The 17,014-nt window shown below is 47.2% G+C and overlaps 1 pseudogene; it reads left to right on the forward strand.

Annotated features, from left to right (window-relative positions):
- The first annotated feature begins 2,342 nt into the window (after window positions 1-2,342).
- The window catches only part of LOC120930425, a 53,872-nt pseudogene continuing 39,200 nt past the window's right edge, over window positions 2,343-17,014 (forward strand).

A 17,014-nucleotide genomic window follows, 5' to 3' on the forward strand; every position in this document is an offset into this window, starting at 1 on the left:
GTAAAAAGGGGTCCTACACTCACCCCCTCTCTTTTACACTCACTCTCTTTTTCTTACACACACCCCCTTTCGCTTAACCCTCCCTCTCTCTCATTCCCCTCTCTCTCACCCTCTCATGATATACAATAATGGATGTAGGGGATTTTGGTGGGCGTGATTTTTCGGGGGGGGGGGGTGGGGGCAGCATTTTATTGAATTGAAGTGGGCCGGTCTGGATGAAGTCCAGGGCCAAATTTTTGTCCCAGTCCAGCCCTGGAGTCTGTCAAGGGCCGGACATAGTGTAGTGTTGAAATCACCTAACCATATTGCCTGTACTGAGGGGTTACGAGACATAAAGGTAAAGCCTTCCAGAACCACTGTTGTGCTAAATGGAGGAGGTATGTAGAAAGCCATGATAAGGAACGGCTCACCGTATAACTTAGCATGGAGAAATACATATCGACCTTCGGGGTCAGTGCGGAGCTCACAGAGTTCAAAATGCACCGATTTGGCGATCAATACGGAAACACCCCTGGCATGAGACGTGTGAGTGGAGTGATACGCCCACCCAACCCAAGGAATGGCGGAGGGCCATTTGAAGTCTGCCCTTGACGTGCGTCTCAACCAGCACCACCACGTCTGCACGTTGTTTTTTGAGGAATGCAAGGGCAGCCGAGCGTTTAATTTTCTCGCGCAAGCCCCGAACATTCCACGTGAGGAATTTTATAGTCGCCATAGTGCTGGGCATGGATTATGACCTCGCCCCAATAAAACACGTATCCTAAGGTCTAGTGGAAAACATAAAACATAACAGACCTGAAATGCATTAGACACTGTATATGACACCCATTCAGCATATATACATTCTTCCCTGAACGGTTTCTGAGACACTGTATGCACTTTTAAAGATTGGAAAAATAACTGTTGAACAATCCCCTCCCCCCTCCCCGCCTTACACCCACCCCAACTTGTGCAGGCATGAACCCTTAACAACTCTTTACCGCCATCTGGGAACAATAGTGGCTGTACTTGCAAGGAGAAAATGAGGAACAGTCTTAGCAACTGGGTCAGGTAGTGGTTCCAGGACCGCCACCATACGGAATGATGAGGACGGGGCCCAGTAGTGTGCCCCAGCAAGTTGGCATGAGAAAAAAGCAAAAAGACCCAGTTTCTCTGTTCATCCACATAGTCCGGGTTCCCAGCGGTTAGTGGGGCGTATATTCGCTGCACTGTGCATGCAGCTGGTAGGACTAGCGTGCCCCCGTGGCTCCGTGTGACAAATAAGTTGAGGAGTATGAAAAAGACCCCCATGGGGGGGTAACGAAAAATAGTAAGTTGACTCAAGATATAAAGGGGAAAAAAATAATAAAAAATAAACAACAAATTATTCATGCCAACGTGTGACATAGTTCAGGATAGCAGTGCAATGAGGAATTCAGGCAGGTCGAGTAGCAGTAGAAACAAGAAACAAAGTGTCCCGCCGTGTGGCTCACCTGGTGAACGGTCAGTCAGCTTCTCCATGTTCAGGCCTGCGCTCCAGCCAGGAGATGACCTCCTCTGGATCCTCAAAGAACGATACGCGACCATCGTGCTCCACCCGCAGACGTGCAGGGAAAAGCATAGAATACTTCAGGTGACGGCTGCGCAGCCTGCGCTTGGCCTCCATGAAGCTCTGTCGGCGTTTCTGTACCTCGGCCGAGAAGTCAGGGAATATTGCCACTTTGATGTTTCCTACTGGGATGTTGCCCTTCTCTCTCGCCAGCCGCAGCGCAGCATCCCGGTCTTTGTAGTTCAGGAGTTTTGCAATGAAGGTACGGGGTGGAGCTCCCTGAGGGGGAGGTTTAGCAGGCATCCTATGAGCCCTCTCTACCGCCAGCATGGGGGAGAAGGCCTCCCGGCCATATGTGGTAACCAGGAGCTGCTCCAGGAACGACGTCGGGTCCCTCCCTTCCGTACCCTCCGGGAGACCAATGAATCGAAGATTGCATCTCCTCAGGCGATTCTCCATGTCATCTTGCTTGGCGATCAGCTGGTTGATCTGCCTCTGCATGTGGTCAGATCCGGCCTGTAGTGGCGGCAGGACGTCCTCCACCGTGCTGATGCGGGTTTCCGTTTCCGTGACCCGGAAGCGAAGTTTCTGAAAATCCTGCCTAATCAAAGAAATGTCTACCTGAACCTCTTCAATCTGGGCAGTGAGGGAGGTCCTGCAGAGAGTAATTGCCTCCAGCAGTTTATCCGTGTCTCCTTGCCCGCGTTCACCTCCCGTCTTTTCAGCGCTGCCATCTCCCTCAGCCTCCTCCCCCTCATTTCGGCGGTACTGTGCGAGCTTTGCCGCGGTAGATTTTTGGCTCTTTGGTGGAGACATGGTATCGGGTGTGATGGGTGGCTACCAGGTTCAGTATGCCAGGGAGGGCGGAGAGAAGGCCTCCAGGCCGTTAACAGTGACAAGGCCCCACACTGGATCAGGGGTACCAGAACTATCACGGACCTCCGCACACAGGCCAAAGCTGCAGTCTCCACCGTGTGGTCAAACGTCAGAGGAGGCCAGGTGTGGAGCAAGGAGGGCCCCCGGGCCGGCAACAGGAACAAGGCCTAATGCAAAGAGAAGTACCAATATGGCCGCCGACCTCCGTGGGCAGGCCGAAGCCGCGGTCTTGCCTAAACATGGCCCCCGTGCGGAAGGAGCGCTGCTCCGATCAGAGCACCCGGTTGCTGGGGGTCAGCGGAGGCCTGGTGTGGCGTGGGGTGTGCCTCTTGTCCGGAGGCAGGGATCGGGCCCGGCGCTGGGCGCGGAGGGAGAGTGCCAAAATGGCCGCGGACCTCCGCAAGTAGGCCGGAGCCGCGGAATTTCCTAATCCCGATCGCCGTGCGGGAGGGCCGCCGCTCCGCTCGGGCCGCCGGATGGCTGGAGGGCAGGTGAGGCCAGGCAGGATGTGGAGGGGGACCCCAGGCAGGCGGCAGAAACTGGAGGGAGGATTAAGGAAGAAGGAGTAATGGACGGAGCCTATGGTGCACACGTCCTACTCCATGCTGTGTCAGGCCACGCCCCCATTTAAATTCCTTTTTAAAGAGAAACCTGGCTGAGGCTAACAGGCTGACATTGAGAAAATGGATGAGGATGACTGTGTGGGGATGAGTTACATTGTGAAGAGGATCTCCACAATGTAACTCTCATATCCACCCAGAGTGATCCTCATCCATCTTCACAATGCAACGCAATCATCTTCATCCCCACCCAGCACCATCCACCCCTCTCCAACGCATCCTCTGCACAATCCATCCATCCATCCATCCCTTTCCACAACACATCTCCACCCACGCCCAGCACCATCCATCCCTCTCCACAATGCATTCCCACCCACCACTCTCCACAACACATCACCACAATGCATCCCCACCCACCCCTCTCCACAACGCATCCCCACCCACGCCCTGCACCACCCACCCCTCTCCACAACGCATCCCCACCTAACCCTCTCCACAACGCATCTCCACCCACCCCTGTCCACAAGGCATCACCACCCACGCCCTGCACCACTCACCCCTCTCCATAACGCATCTCCACAGCGCATCCCCACCCACGCCCTGCACCACCCACCCCTCTCCACAACGCATCCCCACAACACATCCCCACCCATGCCCTGCACCACCCATCCCTCTCCACAACGCATCTCCACCCACCCCTCTCCACAACGCATCCCCACCCACGCCCAGCACCATCCACCCCTCTCCACAACACATGGCTGTGGAGGAGGTGGGTACAGAGAGAGGTGGCTGTAGAGGAGGGGGGTACAGAGAGGTGGCTGTAGAGGAGGGGGGTACAGAGAGGTGGCTGTAGAGGAGGGGGTACAGAGAGGTAGCTTTACAGCCACCTCTCTGTACCCCCCTCCTTTACAACCACACCTCTGTACCCCCTCCTTAAAATGACTAAGATTTGTATTTTTTTTTCTTTTTTAATAATTATGAGGTGGCACTGATGGGCTGCACTGGTGGGCACTAATGAGGTGGCATTGATGGGCTGCACTGATGGACACTAATGGGCTGAACTGGTAGGCACTGATGAGGTTGCACTGACAGGCTGAACTGGTGGACACTGATGAGGTGGCACTGATGGACACTGATAGGCTGCACTGGTGGGCTGCATTGGTGGGCACTGATAGGCTGCACTCCACCTCTCCACCCTAAACAATAACCTCCTCCCCAATCTAGATTTTCTGAGATAATGAAAAAAAAAATCGGCCTAAAATATCAGCCGCAAAAATCGGCCTAAAATATCGGCCATCGGCCGCCCCAATTTTGAAATATCTGCATCGGTATCGGCCAGAGAAAAACCCATATCGGTCGACCTCTAGTCAGGACTGTCTCTGTGGAATGAAAGGCTACTTGCTCAGAGCACACAGCTCCTTCTACTGGCCTCTTCTACTGGCTACAATTTACCTTCACTAGTAAGGAGGCATGTCCATCATTGTAAGGTGGCACTACACTACTAAACACTAAACACATGTAAACACATGTAAGGGAATACTATACTGACTGCAGTGCATACACCAAAATGCTCTCTGTAAGCTGTGCTCTATACTATATAGTTCTAACTAGGTGTCAAGAACCAGCAGCAGGGATGGCCAGATCTGTGTGGCTAGTGGCTACACTCAGGAAACTCTGACCAGACTATCTATGCTTTCAGCAAGGCTATTAACAGTGAAACAAAACACATGCATACACCAGCAACCAAAATATACAGCATCTGTGAAAATACAGGTGAAACCATAAACCAAGTGACAAAATACCTAACAAGCTATTTATAGTTAGGTATATTGTACAATATATACAAAATGGGGATCACAGAACAGCAGGGTAAAACTGAAGGTGGAGGGAACATATAGGAAGGGGGAACTAAAACTAGGACCAGGAACGAGGTGGAGTAGGAACAAGGCAGCATGGTTCAGGGTATAGGTAAATGGCAAAGAGCATGATCAAAAGAAGGAACAAGGTAAACAGCTAGCAGTATCTGGCAGCAAAGCAAAGCAAAACACTGGAGCATAAGGGAACAAAACACCCTATAAGGTGGAAAATGATTACTGGGATCTGCTGGCTGCTGGAAGACACCAGAACTAGAGCTTTCTGCTTTTGAAATAGGGTTGCCACCTTTCTTCAAGCCAAACCTGAATACATTAGCAGCGCACAGCAATTTTTTTTTTCAGTAGTACATTAAATTCATTACCTCCGTACAATGCAAGGCAATTTTTATGTATTTATGTAGTATACACTATACATATATTTTGTGATTAAATAACATTTCTAATCATACGGAGTTAATCACAAGAATCCCCCTTTACATCAGAGTCAAAAAAGTTGACACTCTTGGCTTACAATTGCAGTGAGCAACCGTGCTGGGTAGCCACAGTCTGGGCCAGGGGTGGACTGATAACTCATGGGGCCTCAGGGCAATTGAAGATCATGGGTCCCCCAGGTTTTAAGATGTCTGTCTCATGGGAGCCAACATTAATGTGGCAGGCCGAAGCTTAGAGACACAGAGCTCTGCGACATGCAGAGTGGCAGAAGGAGTGTGGTGGGGATGATGGGGGTATGTACAGGAGAGGAGTGTGGAGGGTATGATGGGGGTAGTATGTATAGGAGAGGAGTGTGTCAGGGATGATGGGGGTACAGTATGTATAGGAGAGGAGTGAGGAGGGGATGGTGGGGGTAGTATGTATAGGAGAGGAGTGCGGAGGGGATTGTGGGGGTAGTATGTATAGGAGAGGAGTGCGGAGGGGATTGTGGGGATAGTATGTATATGAGAGGAGTGCGGAGGGGATGGTGGGGGGTAGTATGTATAGGAGAGGAGTGCGGAGGGGATGGTGGGGGTAGTATGTATAGGACAGGAGTGTGGAAGGGATGGTGGGGGTAGTATGTATAGGAGAGGAGTGCGGAGGGGATGGTGGGGGTAGTATGTATAGGAGATGAATGCGGAGGGAATGGTGTGGGTAGTATGTATAGGAGAGGAATTCGGAGGGGTTGGTGGGGGTAGTATTTATAGGAGAGGAGTGTGGAGGGGATGGTGGGGGTAGTATGTATAGGAGAGGAGTGCGGAGGGGATGGTGGGGGTAGTATGTATAGGAGAGGAGTGCGGATGGGGATGGTGGGGGTAGTATGTATAGAAGAGGAGTGCGAAGGTGATGGTGGGGGTAGTATGTATAGGAGAGGAGTGCGGAGGGGATGTCAGGGGTAGTATGTATAGGAGAGGAGTGTGGAGGGGATAGTGGGGGTAGGTATAGGAGGGGATAATGGGGGTAGTATGTATAGGAGAGGAGTGTGGAGGGGATGGTGGGGTAGTATGTATAGGAGAGAAATGCGGAGGGGATGGTGGGGTAGTATGTATAGGAGAGGAGTGCAGAGGGGATGGTGGGGGTAGTATGTATAGGAGAGGAGTGCGGAGGGGATTGTGGCGGTAGTATGTATAGGAGAGGAGTGCGGAGGGGATTGTGGGGGTAGTATGTATAGGAGAGGAGTGCGGAGGGGATGATGCCAGCTGGATGTATGAAGTGACCTGGGGGGGGGGGGGTGATGCACCTGGGGGGAGTTGGGGGCTGAGAAATAGTGATGTATATAAAAACAAAAGCTATTGTACTTATCCACTAATATTTACAACAGTACAACAATAAAAACTGCCGCTCTGACTCTGTAACCCATCCCACCCCCTGCCAGCCAGATAGTATATTATATAATGACAATGACATGCAATTTGCAAATGTGTGTGTATGTTCACTGCTCTACCAAATGCCAAGTATGTATCAAGCCCCCCCTCCATGAGCCCGCATTTGATTTGCGCTGGTAAGGCCGCATTTGATGGGGCGCTGGTGAGGCCGCATTTGATGGGCGCTGGTGAGGCAGCATTTGATGGGCGCTGGTGAGGCCGCATTTGATGGGCACTGCTGAGGCCGCATTTGATTGGGCGCTGGTGAGGCCGCATTTGATGGGCGCTGGTGAGGCAGCATTTGATTGGGCGCTGGTGAGGCAGCATTTGATTGGGCACTGGTGAGGCAGCATTTGATTGGGCGCTGGTGAGGCCACATTTGATTGGGCGCTGGTGAGGCCGCATTTGATGGGCGCTGGTGAGACCGCATTTGATGGGCGCTTCATTAAAAAGGTAGGGTATACAAATATTATACATAAGCAGGGCAAAGGGGGTGGAGTCCGGGGTGGAGCCAGGGGGGGCGGCAAAATTAGGTTTCGCCTAGGGTGTCAAAAACCCTTGCACCAGCCCTGGGGGAGACAGGATGGAATAAGCTTTAGATTCTAACAATTACCCCAGAACAGTGTATTTATGGAGAAGCGGTGACACGGCTGCTGTCTCCACAGTGACACATATGCTAATGGAGCTCCCCCTGCCTGATGATCTGTCCGGGTTTCAGAGAGTCTGAAAACCGGGCAGATGATTCAGAACCTGGACTGTCCGGGTGAATCCTGTACAAGTGGCAACCCTATTTTGAACGCACTGTTCCACTAGAACAGGGATATGCAATTAGCAGACCTCCAGCTGTTGCAGAACTACAAGTCCTATAAGGCATAGAAAGACTCTGACAGCCACAGACATGACACCCAGAGGCAGAGACATGATGGGACTTTTTTGCAACAGTTTTGCATATACCTGCACTAGAAGGTGATCCACGTCCTGACACTAGAGATGAGCCGACCATACCTGCGTTTGGTTTGCAAGACATTTCTCAAACAGCTCACATGTTCTGAAAATTATTCTGAACCCGACTGAAGTCCACAGGAGCCATATCTGACAAATTCTGACCATTTTCAAGGCAAATAGACAAGGGATTGTCAAACAAATTACATGGGAGGCTAGGCACTGCCAGGGGTGACATGTACCAATGCCACAACAAGTTTTAAACAATACAGTTTTTCAGGGAGCATAAATTCTAATTATGTTTAATGTGAAACATTAAAAATGTCCAATGACTGTGAAGTGGTGCACCTGTACAATGTACACAATTGTATTACAGCAAAACTGACATTCACAATAAACAAAATGGAGCCTACATTTCTAAATGACATTGTGACATTTCTCTGCCAGCTTGGATTTCTTTGTAAAAAAGAAATAATAAAAAAAATATTTGACTAGGTGGGCCAAACAGGCAAAATTTTAACCAAAACCTACTTCTGCTCATTCCTAATCTCAACCAAATGTTAGCCCAGTGTATACCACAGACACGTATAACAGAAGAGTTATATTTTTAGTTTAAATAATCATTTGTCATTCAGGGTTATGTGTGCTTGTGAAACTGTTGCTTGTGGTTTAACCACTTCAGCCCCGGACCATATTGCTGGTCAAAGACCAGGCCACTTTTTGCAATTTGGCACTGCGTCGCTTTAACTGGCAATTGCGCGGTCGTGCAAGGTGGCTCCCAAACAAAATTTGCGTCCTTTTTTCCCACAAATAGAGCTTTCTTTTGGTGGTATTTGATCACCTCTGCGGTTTTTAGAGCGACAATTTTGAAAAAAAAAAAATATTTTTGACTTTTTGCTATAATAAATATCCCCCAAAAATCTATAAAAAACATTTTTTTCCTCAGTTTAGGCCGATACGTATTCTTCTACATATTTTTCGTAAAAAAAATCGCAATAAGCGTTTATTGATTGGTTTGCGCAAAAGTTATAGCGTTTACAAAATAGGGTATAGTTTTATGGCATTTTTATTAATATTTTTTTTTACTAGTAATGGTGGCGATCAGCGATTTTTATCGGTACTGCGACATTATGACGAACACTTCGGACACTTTTGACCCATTTTTGGGACCATTGGCATTTTTATAGCGATCAGTGCTAAAAAAATGCATTGATTACTATAAAAATGCCACTGGCAGGGAAGGGGTTAACACTAGGGGGCAAGGAGGGGGTTAAGTATGTTCCCTGGGTGTGTTCTAACTGAAGGGGGGGTGGACTGACTTGGGGAAATGACTGATCACTGTTCATACATTGTATGAACAGACGATCAGGCATTTCTCCCCCTGACAGTTTACACACACATAAAGTATAAAATGGAGAACCTGCACGTAGGAGTGGCTTGTTGTAAGACTGCAGCCCCATCTACTATGTTCCCCCTAAGGAGAGCATATAACAAGTAAAATAATAAAAAGGAAGGGTGATGGCGCTGTCTTTTCTTTCCCCTACAACTAGGGGGTTTTAGCTAAGCTGACCACTTACACAAGAAGTACCAATCTATATTACTAAGAAAGCAACTTCCGAGCCAGGGTCAAACAATAGATGTATATGGTAATTGTACCTGTGATGTCACACACAGGGATAAGTGATAAAAATATATATGACGCGTTAATATGCGTTAATGCAGTGTAAATGTGTACTGGGGTAGAGCATGCCCCAGGGGCTATTATCTAACCAGAAACTATATATATAATTATACAGTGATATATAGTTGTAGTTTTTAAATGTGAATATAATTGCGCAAAATATGCGCTATTAAACTTGGATAATAAGTGTAATACTTGTGTATGTATAAATACACAAAAAATACATAAAAATGAAAATATATCAACACAAGGGGCCAGATTCACAAATGAGATACAACGGCGTTTCTCCTGATACGCCGTCGTATCTCTGTTTCTATCTATGCGACTGATTAATAGAATCAGTTACGCATAGATATCCCTAAGATCCGACAGGTGTAATTGTTTTACACTGTCGGATCTTAGGATGCAGTACCGCAGCCGCCGCTGGGGGGAGTTTGCATCGTAAACCAGCGTCGGGTATGCAAATTAGGAGTTACGGCGGATCCACAACGTTTTTTTTCGTTCGCTACGTCGTCCGTAGTCAAGTTTCCCGTCGCAAAGTTACACTTTTTTTTTGGTGCCTTAACTTTAGTCAGCAAGTGTATTGCTGTCTAAAGCAGTGTTTCTCAACTCCAGTCCTCAAGGCGCGCCAACAGGTCATGTTTTCAGGCTTTCCATTATTTTGCACAGGTGATTTGATCAGTTTCACTGCCTTAATAATTACCATAGCTGTTTCATCTGAGGGAAATCCTGAAAACATGACCTGTTGGTGCGCCTTGAGGACTGGAGTTGAGAAACACTGGTCTAAAGTATGACCGTCGTTCCCGCGTCGAAATTTAAAAATCAACGTCGTTTGCGTAAGCCGTCCGGGAATACGGAAGTACGATACGCGCGTCGCCGTTCAAAAAAATGACGTCACGGCGCGCAAAGCACGGCGGGAGTTAGGAAACGGAGCATGCGCAGTAGGTCTGGCGTGGGAGCGCGCCTAATTTAAATGGCACACGCCCATTTGAAGTGGCCCGCCTTGCGCCAGAGGCCGCGGGCGTAGTTTTCATCGCAAGTGCTTGGTGAATCAGGCACTTGCGATGAAAAATTGCGGCGGTGTAACCTATCTAGGATAAGTTACGCCGCCGCGATTCTACGTGAATCTGGCCCAAGGTGTATCAAATACAAGTGTGCCACCAATATCAAACACGGTAAGGCTGCTACCTGTGAAATTATAAACATAAAGTCCTAGGCGTGTTTGTGATACAAAAGTTCAAACATCAATAAAGTTAAATAAACAAATGAAATTGCATATGCAACTGCGTATGTCAGCATCAGCATTGAGAATGTATCAGTCCAAAGCCGCATGTCAGATCCATCCAAACGGTTATCTTGGCGCAATATATATCACAATTAGTGCTCTAAAACGATCAATAGTGCTTCCACGCGTGATTCCAGTGCTTCCCCACCAGGGTCCCCACTCACCAGATGTCCCAACCCCTGCAGGGGTAGACAGCGTAGTATAATTTTTCCGCTCTGGGATATAGATGTCCTTTTTCTCTCCTTCTAATCTGCTGAGGTGTGCTGTTCAGGTCAAGTTGTCAACAGATGCCAGTGATCAAAACAAAAGAGATAGGCTTCCATGGTGTAGTAAAAAATAAAAAGTTTTTATTTGTAATACCCCCACAGATCCAGGGAGATGCAGAACAGGATTGGCTTAACAAGAAATAGCCAGATAAACGGTAATTAAAACAAAATTATAAAAAGTAAAACAAAATTAAGCTAGCATCCAGCTTCCAGATATTGGGTTCTGTGTCTTGCTGGTATGAACGCTGTGTGCTCCAGCTGATTAGCACAGGCGTCTCAGATGACTTCCTGGAAGGGATGCAGTAGCAAGTGTGCGTGCTACCCGCCTGACGTACGTTTCGTGTGTCGTTTTCAAAGGCCTTTGAAAACGACACACGAAACGTACATGTCCACAATGGAAGATTTCCCCTCTATTATTTTTATGGGGACAAACCAAAATTTGTGATTTTCTTTTAATTTCATTTTTAGTGATAACAGTAAACAGGACAAATAGAGAGGGTAAATCTCCTTAATGGGGACACAGACAGCAATAAAACTGACAGGCGTTCTAATCCAAAACTATTGCCAATCTGTGCAAAACTAAAAAAACAGAAATTGTTTCATACTTACAGTAATTTTCCTTTCTTGGTGCATAGCTACGGCAGCATACTAGTGATAGGGTCCGCCCTCAGGACTATTATAAAAGAAAAGGTTTAGGACTCTCCCATCATTCTCCATGATATAGAATACAGAGGCAGGGTGAGTATGCTGCCATGGATATGTACCTGGTGCATCCATGGCAGCGTACTAGAGATAAATAACTATCTGAAACGGGTGGGTGATGCTTAGAAAGAAAAAATAGATTTAGTTGAAACAAAATCTGATTCAATCGTCTTTTTGCCTAAATCAACTGATGTCAGAGTTCCTGGGTCTACCCTATAGTGCCTCCTGAATGTGTGCTACGGGGACCATGTTGCAGCCCTGCGGCCCATGAGGATGCAACTGCTTTGGTTGAGTGTGCCCTGACCAAGGAAGGGGGATCCAGTTCTTTGGACCTGTATGGCTTCTGGATTAATTCTACTATCCATGTTGCGTTTGTTCTGGCTGAGGCTTCCTTGCCCTCGTTTTTGCTTCCTGGCAGCATAAATAGGTTTAACCACTTGCTGCCGGCCGTACGACTTTATACGGCCACAGTGTGGATCCCAATTGCCGGGAGGCCGTCTATATACGGCCTCCGGCCTCCAGCCACTGGGGGCCGCGATGTCTGCCAGGCACCCGCGATTGGCGGTTACACAGACAAGGACGTGGATCTGTGTGTGTAAACACATAGATCCACGTCCTGTAAGGGAGAAAGGAGACCGATGCTGTGTCCCTTGTACATAGGGACACATTTAACCCCTTCCTCGCCCCCTAGTGTTAACCCCTTCCCTGTCAGTCACATTTATACAGTAATTAGTGCATATTTATTAATAATTAGTGCATATATATATATATATATATATATATATATATATATATGTCGCAGTCCCAATAAAAATTGCATTACTAGAAAAGAAAAAATAATTAAAAAAAATAATAATTCTGTCCCCTATTTTGTAGGCGCTATAATTTTTGCGCAAACCAGATGCTTATTGCGATTTTTTTTACCAAAAATATGTAGAAAAATACGTATTGGCCTAGACTGAGAATTATTATTTTTTTTTTTTAAATTGGGCTATTTATTATAGCAACAAGTAAAAAATATAGATTTTTTTTTCAAAATTGTCGCTTTTTTTTTTTGTATAGCGCAAAAAATAAAATCCGCAGAGGTGATCAAATACCACCAAAAGAAAGCTCTATTTGTGGGGAAAAAAGGACGTCAATTTTGTTTATGAGCCACGTCGCATGACTGTGCAATTGTCAGTTAAAGCGACGCAGTGCCGGAAGCTGAAATTTCACCTGGGCAGGAGGGGGGTATATGTGCCCAGTAAGCAAGTGGTTAAAGATTTCACAAAGGAAGTTTTGAGGCTCAGATAGCATCTGAGAACAAAGGCAACATCTAACTCATGTAGGGAGCTTTAGGTAGAGTCTGAAAACACTGGAAAGCCCAAGGTTCTGTCAGAGAAGCCGGAGTAGATACTTTAAGAACAAAACCGTGTATTATGCATAACGCCACCCTGTCTGGGTAGAAGACGATGTGCTCTTTCTCCGCCTGTAGGGCTTTTAACTCTGAGACTCTTGAGCCTGATGTTTTTGCTATTAGGAAGGCCAACTTTAGGGTCAAGTTCTATATTGAAGCTGTCTCGGATGGGGCAAAGGGTTGCTCAGACAAAACCTCCAAAATAAGGGGAAGATCCCACTTGGGAAAACACTGGTTGGTGGATGTAGCTTCTTCACTGCTAGTCTGAAGAATTTTACTACAAGAAGGTCCTCTGCCTGTCTCTTGTCTGTGGCCACTGAGATTGCTGCCACTTGAACTTTAAGTATGCTGAGACCTAGGCATAGGTCAAGGCCTGTTTGGAGAAAGTCCAAGAGCAACGAGGTGGAAGGAACTGAAGGGTCCGCCCCCCCCCCGGACCATCAGAAAAAGCTTTAAACTTGTCACAGACTATGGAATACATGTTATTGGTTGACGTTTTTTGGCTTTCATGAGAGTTGAAATTACCTTGGATGAACACCCCAGCAATTTGAACCTTTGCCTTTCAGTATCCAGACTTTAAGGTTCAATCTGACTGGGTTGGGGTGTGAGAGGTTTCTCTGGAAGAGCATGTGTGGCATTATCGGTATCATGACTGGTCGTTGAGTGCTGAGATGTATTGCTAGGGGGAACCACGGACGCCATGACCAATAGGTGAGAACCACCATCACAGATATTGGGTCTGCTAACAGCCTTGTTAGAAACCTTGAGATAAGAGGGTGGGGTGGAAATGCATAAGCCCAGGTGCATTTCCATGGGTTAAGGAGGGCATCCACCGCTTCTGCATTGGGATGAGGAAGGCGCAAGGTAAACCCGGTTAGTTTGGTGTTGGCAGCTGAGGCAAAGAGGTCTCTCTCTGGAAATACCCAGCGACCCACCATTCAGCTGAAGACAAGGGGATGGAGTGACCACTCGTTGACGTCCTGGAAGTTCTGTGACAGATGATCGGCTTCCTGTTTCAGGTGACCTGGCAGATAAACCGCCTTTAAGTCCATCAAGTTTCTTTTCGCCCATATGATGGGCTCTACTTCTGTTTATAAGGCTTGAATGTGTGCAGGATACAGACGCACGATTGTTCATGCGCAGTAAGACTGACTTGCCCTTGATCTGGGGGCTGTTAGTACCAGGAATGTTGCCCAGATCTCCGGAATGTTCGAGACAGTCCCCTGGTGTGAAAAGACCATTTTTCTAGTACTGATGTCTGATCGCAATGTGCCCCCCCAGCCCTTCATGCTGGCATCTGTTGTAATTATGGTCCAGGAGGTGTACCCCAACTGGTGTGGTCTTGACAGCATATCCTCCTTTGACCACCATAGAAGACCTCTCCTCATATGGCTTGTGAGATATTTTGCTTGAGACATAGGACGTCTCCTCCATTGAGACAGGATGCCCAGTTGGTAGTGTCTCATGTGCCAATATGTCCATGGCAACATCGGAATGCAGGGAAATACAATGGGTGGTGGGGCAGGTTATAGTATAGTGATATGCCATGTACAAATCATGTGGTAGTCCTTTGAACTGGATCAGTTCTGTGTGGGCTACGCAGTCTTTTGTTGATAGGGCAGCCTTTTATAGGGAGTTGAAGCCACTCCAAATATGGAAGAGAGAAAAACAAGCAACAGGCGCCTCTTATTATGACTGATCAACATTTAATGACAAGATGCATTAAAAAACTCACATTTAGGTAAGTGTAGTCAGGCACGGGGAGGTCCAGTACTGTCACTCTTCATCTCTGTAGTCAGCATGATGGTGTGCTCTGTTTGTCCAAGTGGCCGGCATCCTGTTCACAGGAGACTTTCAGGGTTTGTGGCAGGAAACAAAGCGAGGCCTGGAGCGCAGCCTGACAATCACAGAGAGAGCTGGGATGCAGAGTTCAGCAATGTGACGTAGCTGGCATACAGCAACCGGTTTCTGAGCATGAGCACCAGGAAATTGTACGAGGTGCATGCTCCTTTCTCAAGCTCTGGCTCGGGCTTGAGAAAGGAGCAAGCACCTCGTACAATTTCCTGGTGCGCATGCTCAGAAACCAATCGCTGTATTCCAGCTACGTCACATTGCTAAACTCTGCATCCCAGACCTCTCTGTGATTGTCAGGCTGCACTCCAGGCCTTGCTTTGGTTCCTGTCACAAACCCCGGAAGTCTCCTGTGAACAGGACGCCGGCCACTTGGACAAACAGAGCACACCATCATGCTGACTACATAGATGAAGAGTGACAGTACTGGACTTCCCTGTGCCTGACTACACTTACCTAAATGTGAGTTTTTTATTGCATCTTGTCTTACTAAGAGGCGCCTGTTGCTTGTTTTTCTCTCCAACATCGGGATGCAGGCTGCCATAGTCCCTATCAAACTCAGACATCTGGAAGCTGAGAGGTGATGAGTTGACCTGAGTGATTCCATCTTCTGGGCAATAGACACTATCTTGTGGCGAGGTAAGGCAACTGATCCTTCTGCCGTATCGAAGAGGGTTGACAAGAGAAAGATTCTCATGTCAACCCTCTCAGATTTCGGGTGGTTGATGAAAGAAAAGAAGAGCCAACATATACCAACACAGAATATGGTGTATCTAGGAGCCCTCTTCGAAACGGAAGAAGGATCCTAGATACACCATATTCTGTGTTGGTATAAGTTGGCTCTTCTTTTCTTTCATCAACCACCCGGAATCTGAGAGGGTTGACATGAGAATCTTTCTGTGCGACAATAGCTGGGCTGGACTTTTTGCCAATAGAAGTATTTTTTCTATATAATAAAAAGACTCTGAGACCTTCTTCCCTCAGGGGAGCAAGTATTACTAGGATCTTTGTAAACACTCCCGTGGAGGTATAGAGTCCAAAGGGCAGACTCTGAAACTGGAGATGAAGCTGACCGACTGCGAAACCTCAGCCTGTATAATTGTTTGGAGTGATTCCATTTTGAAAGAATCCAGGTGTATCTAATGGTTTAATCTTTTCAGGTTGATTAAGGTCTCCAGCCCCCACTCTTTTTGGGGACGTGGAAGAGAGCAGAGTAGAAACCAGAGAATCTCTCTGTCAGAGGAATTGGGACTATCACTCTCTGTGTTTGTAAGGATGTTAGAAAGTGTCGCAGAGCTTCTGCCTTCTGAGAGTTCAGGATTCTTGTTGGTTAGAAGTGATCTTGAGGGTATTGGTTTGTGAACATCCAGAAGTAGCCAAAGCGAATCGTAGAGACTGCCCAGGGATTCGTACATCGGCGCTGCCAAGTTTTGGAAAACAGCTGGCCTGGCGCTGATTTGAAACTCCTGGGATGGCCCAGAGTCAAAAAGACTTAGAAGTGTCCTGAGGATTAGGTGGAACTCACATATTTGATTTCAGGAAGGTAGCCTGTGTGCTCCTCCAGTTTCTATTGAAATTCTGCCTAACTGCCTAAAGCCTGTTTCTTAATGGTTGGGATTTGGACATGAAGATTCTTGACCTCCTCTTTCTATCTTGTGGTAGATGGCCGGTATTTCCACCTGTCACTCGGGAAATGGCTTTCTCAAGCTTTTCCCCAGAGAGAGCCTTCCCTTCAAGTAAGATTCTACACCAATTTTGCTTGGAAGCGGCATCCGCTGCCCAAGGCCTTAGCCAAAGTGCATGCTTTGCCATGACAGTATGGAGCATTTTATGACTTCAATAGAGGCCTCTTGAGGACCTATGACTGGCACTTGAACAGTCTCTAGAAGAACGACCATAACAGTCTGGGCTGAATCTTCTGGTCTCATGCCTGAGAGTCTCCTTGGACGTTCCTTAGCGTACAGGACTGGGGAGAAAAAACAAAAAGATCCCAGTGTAAATGCACTCTTTTTCCCTTTTCTTCTTCTCTTTACTTCTGAAATGAAGGCCCTTACCTTAGGACGTGGCTTGAGGTACAACAAGCAGCTGAAGGAAGATTGAAAATTAGAGAAAGAAGAAAAAGATTTGCCTGAATCTCCAGCTCTCTTTTCTCCCATTTTCTTTTTTCTTTTTTTTATATATATAACTTTTTTTTATATTCTTTCCCTGTCCTCCTTTT

The sequence above is a fragment of the Rana temporaria genome, chromosome 3 (assembly GCF_905171775.1).
Source record: "Rana temporaria chromosome 3, aRanTem1.1, whole genome shotgun sequence".
NCBI lineage: Eukaryota > Metazoa > Chordata > Amphibia > Anura > Ranidae > Rana > Rana temporaria.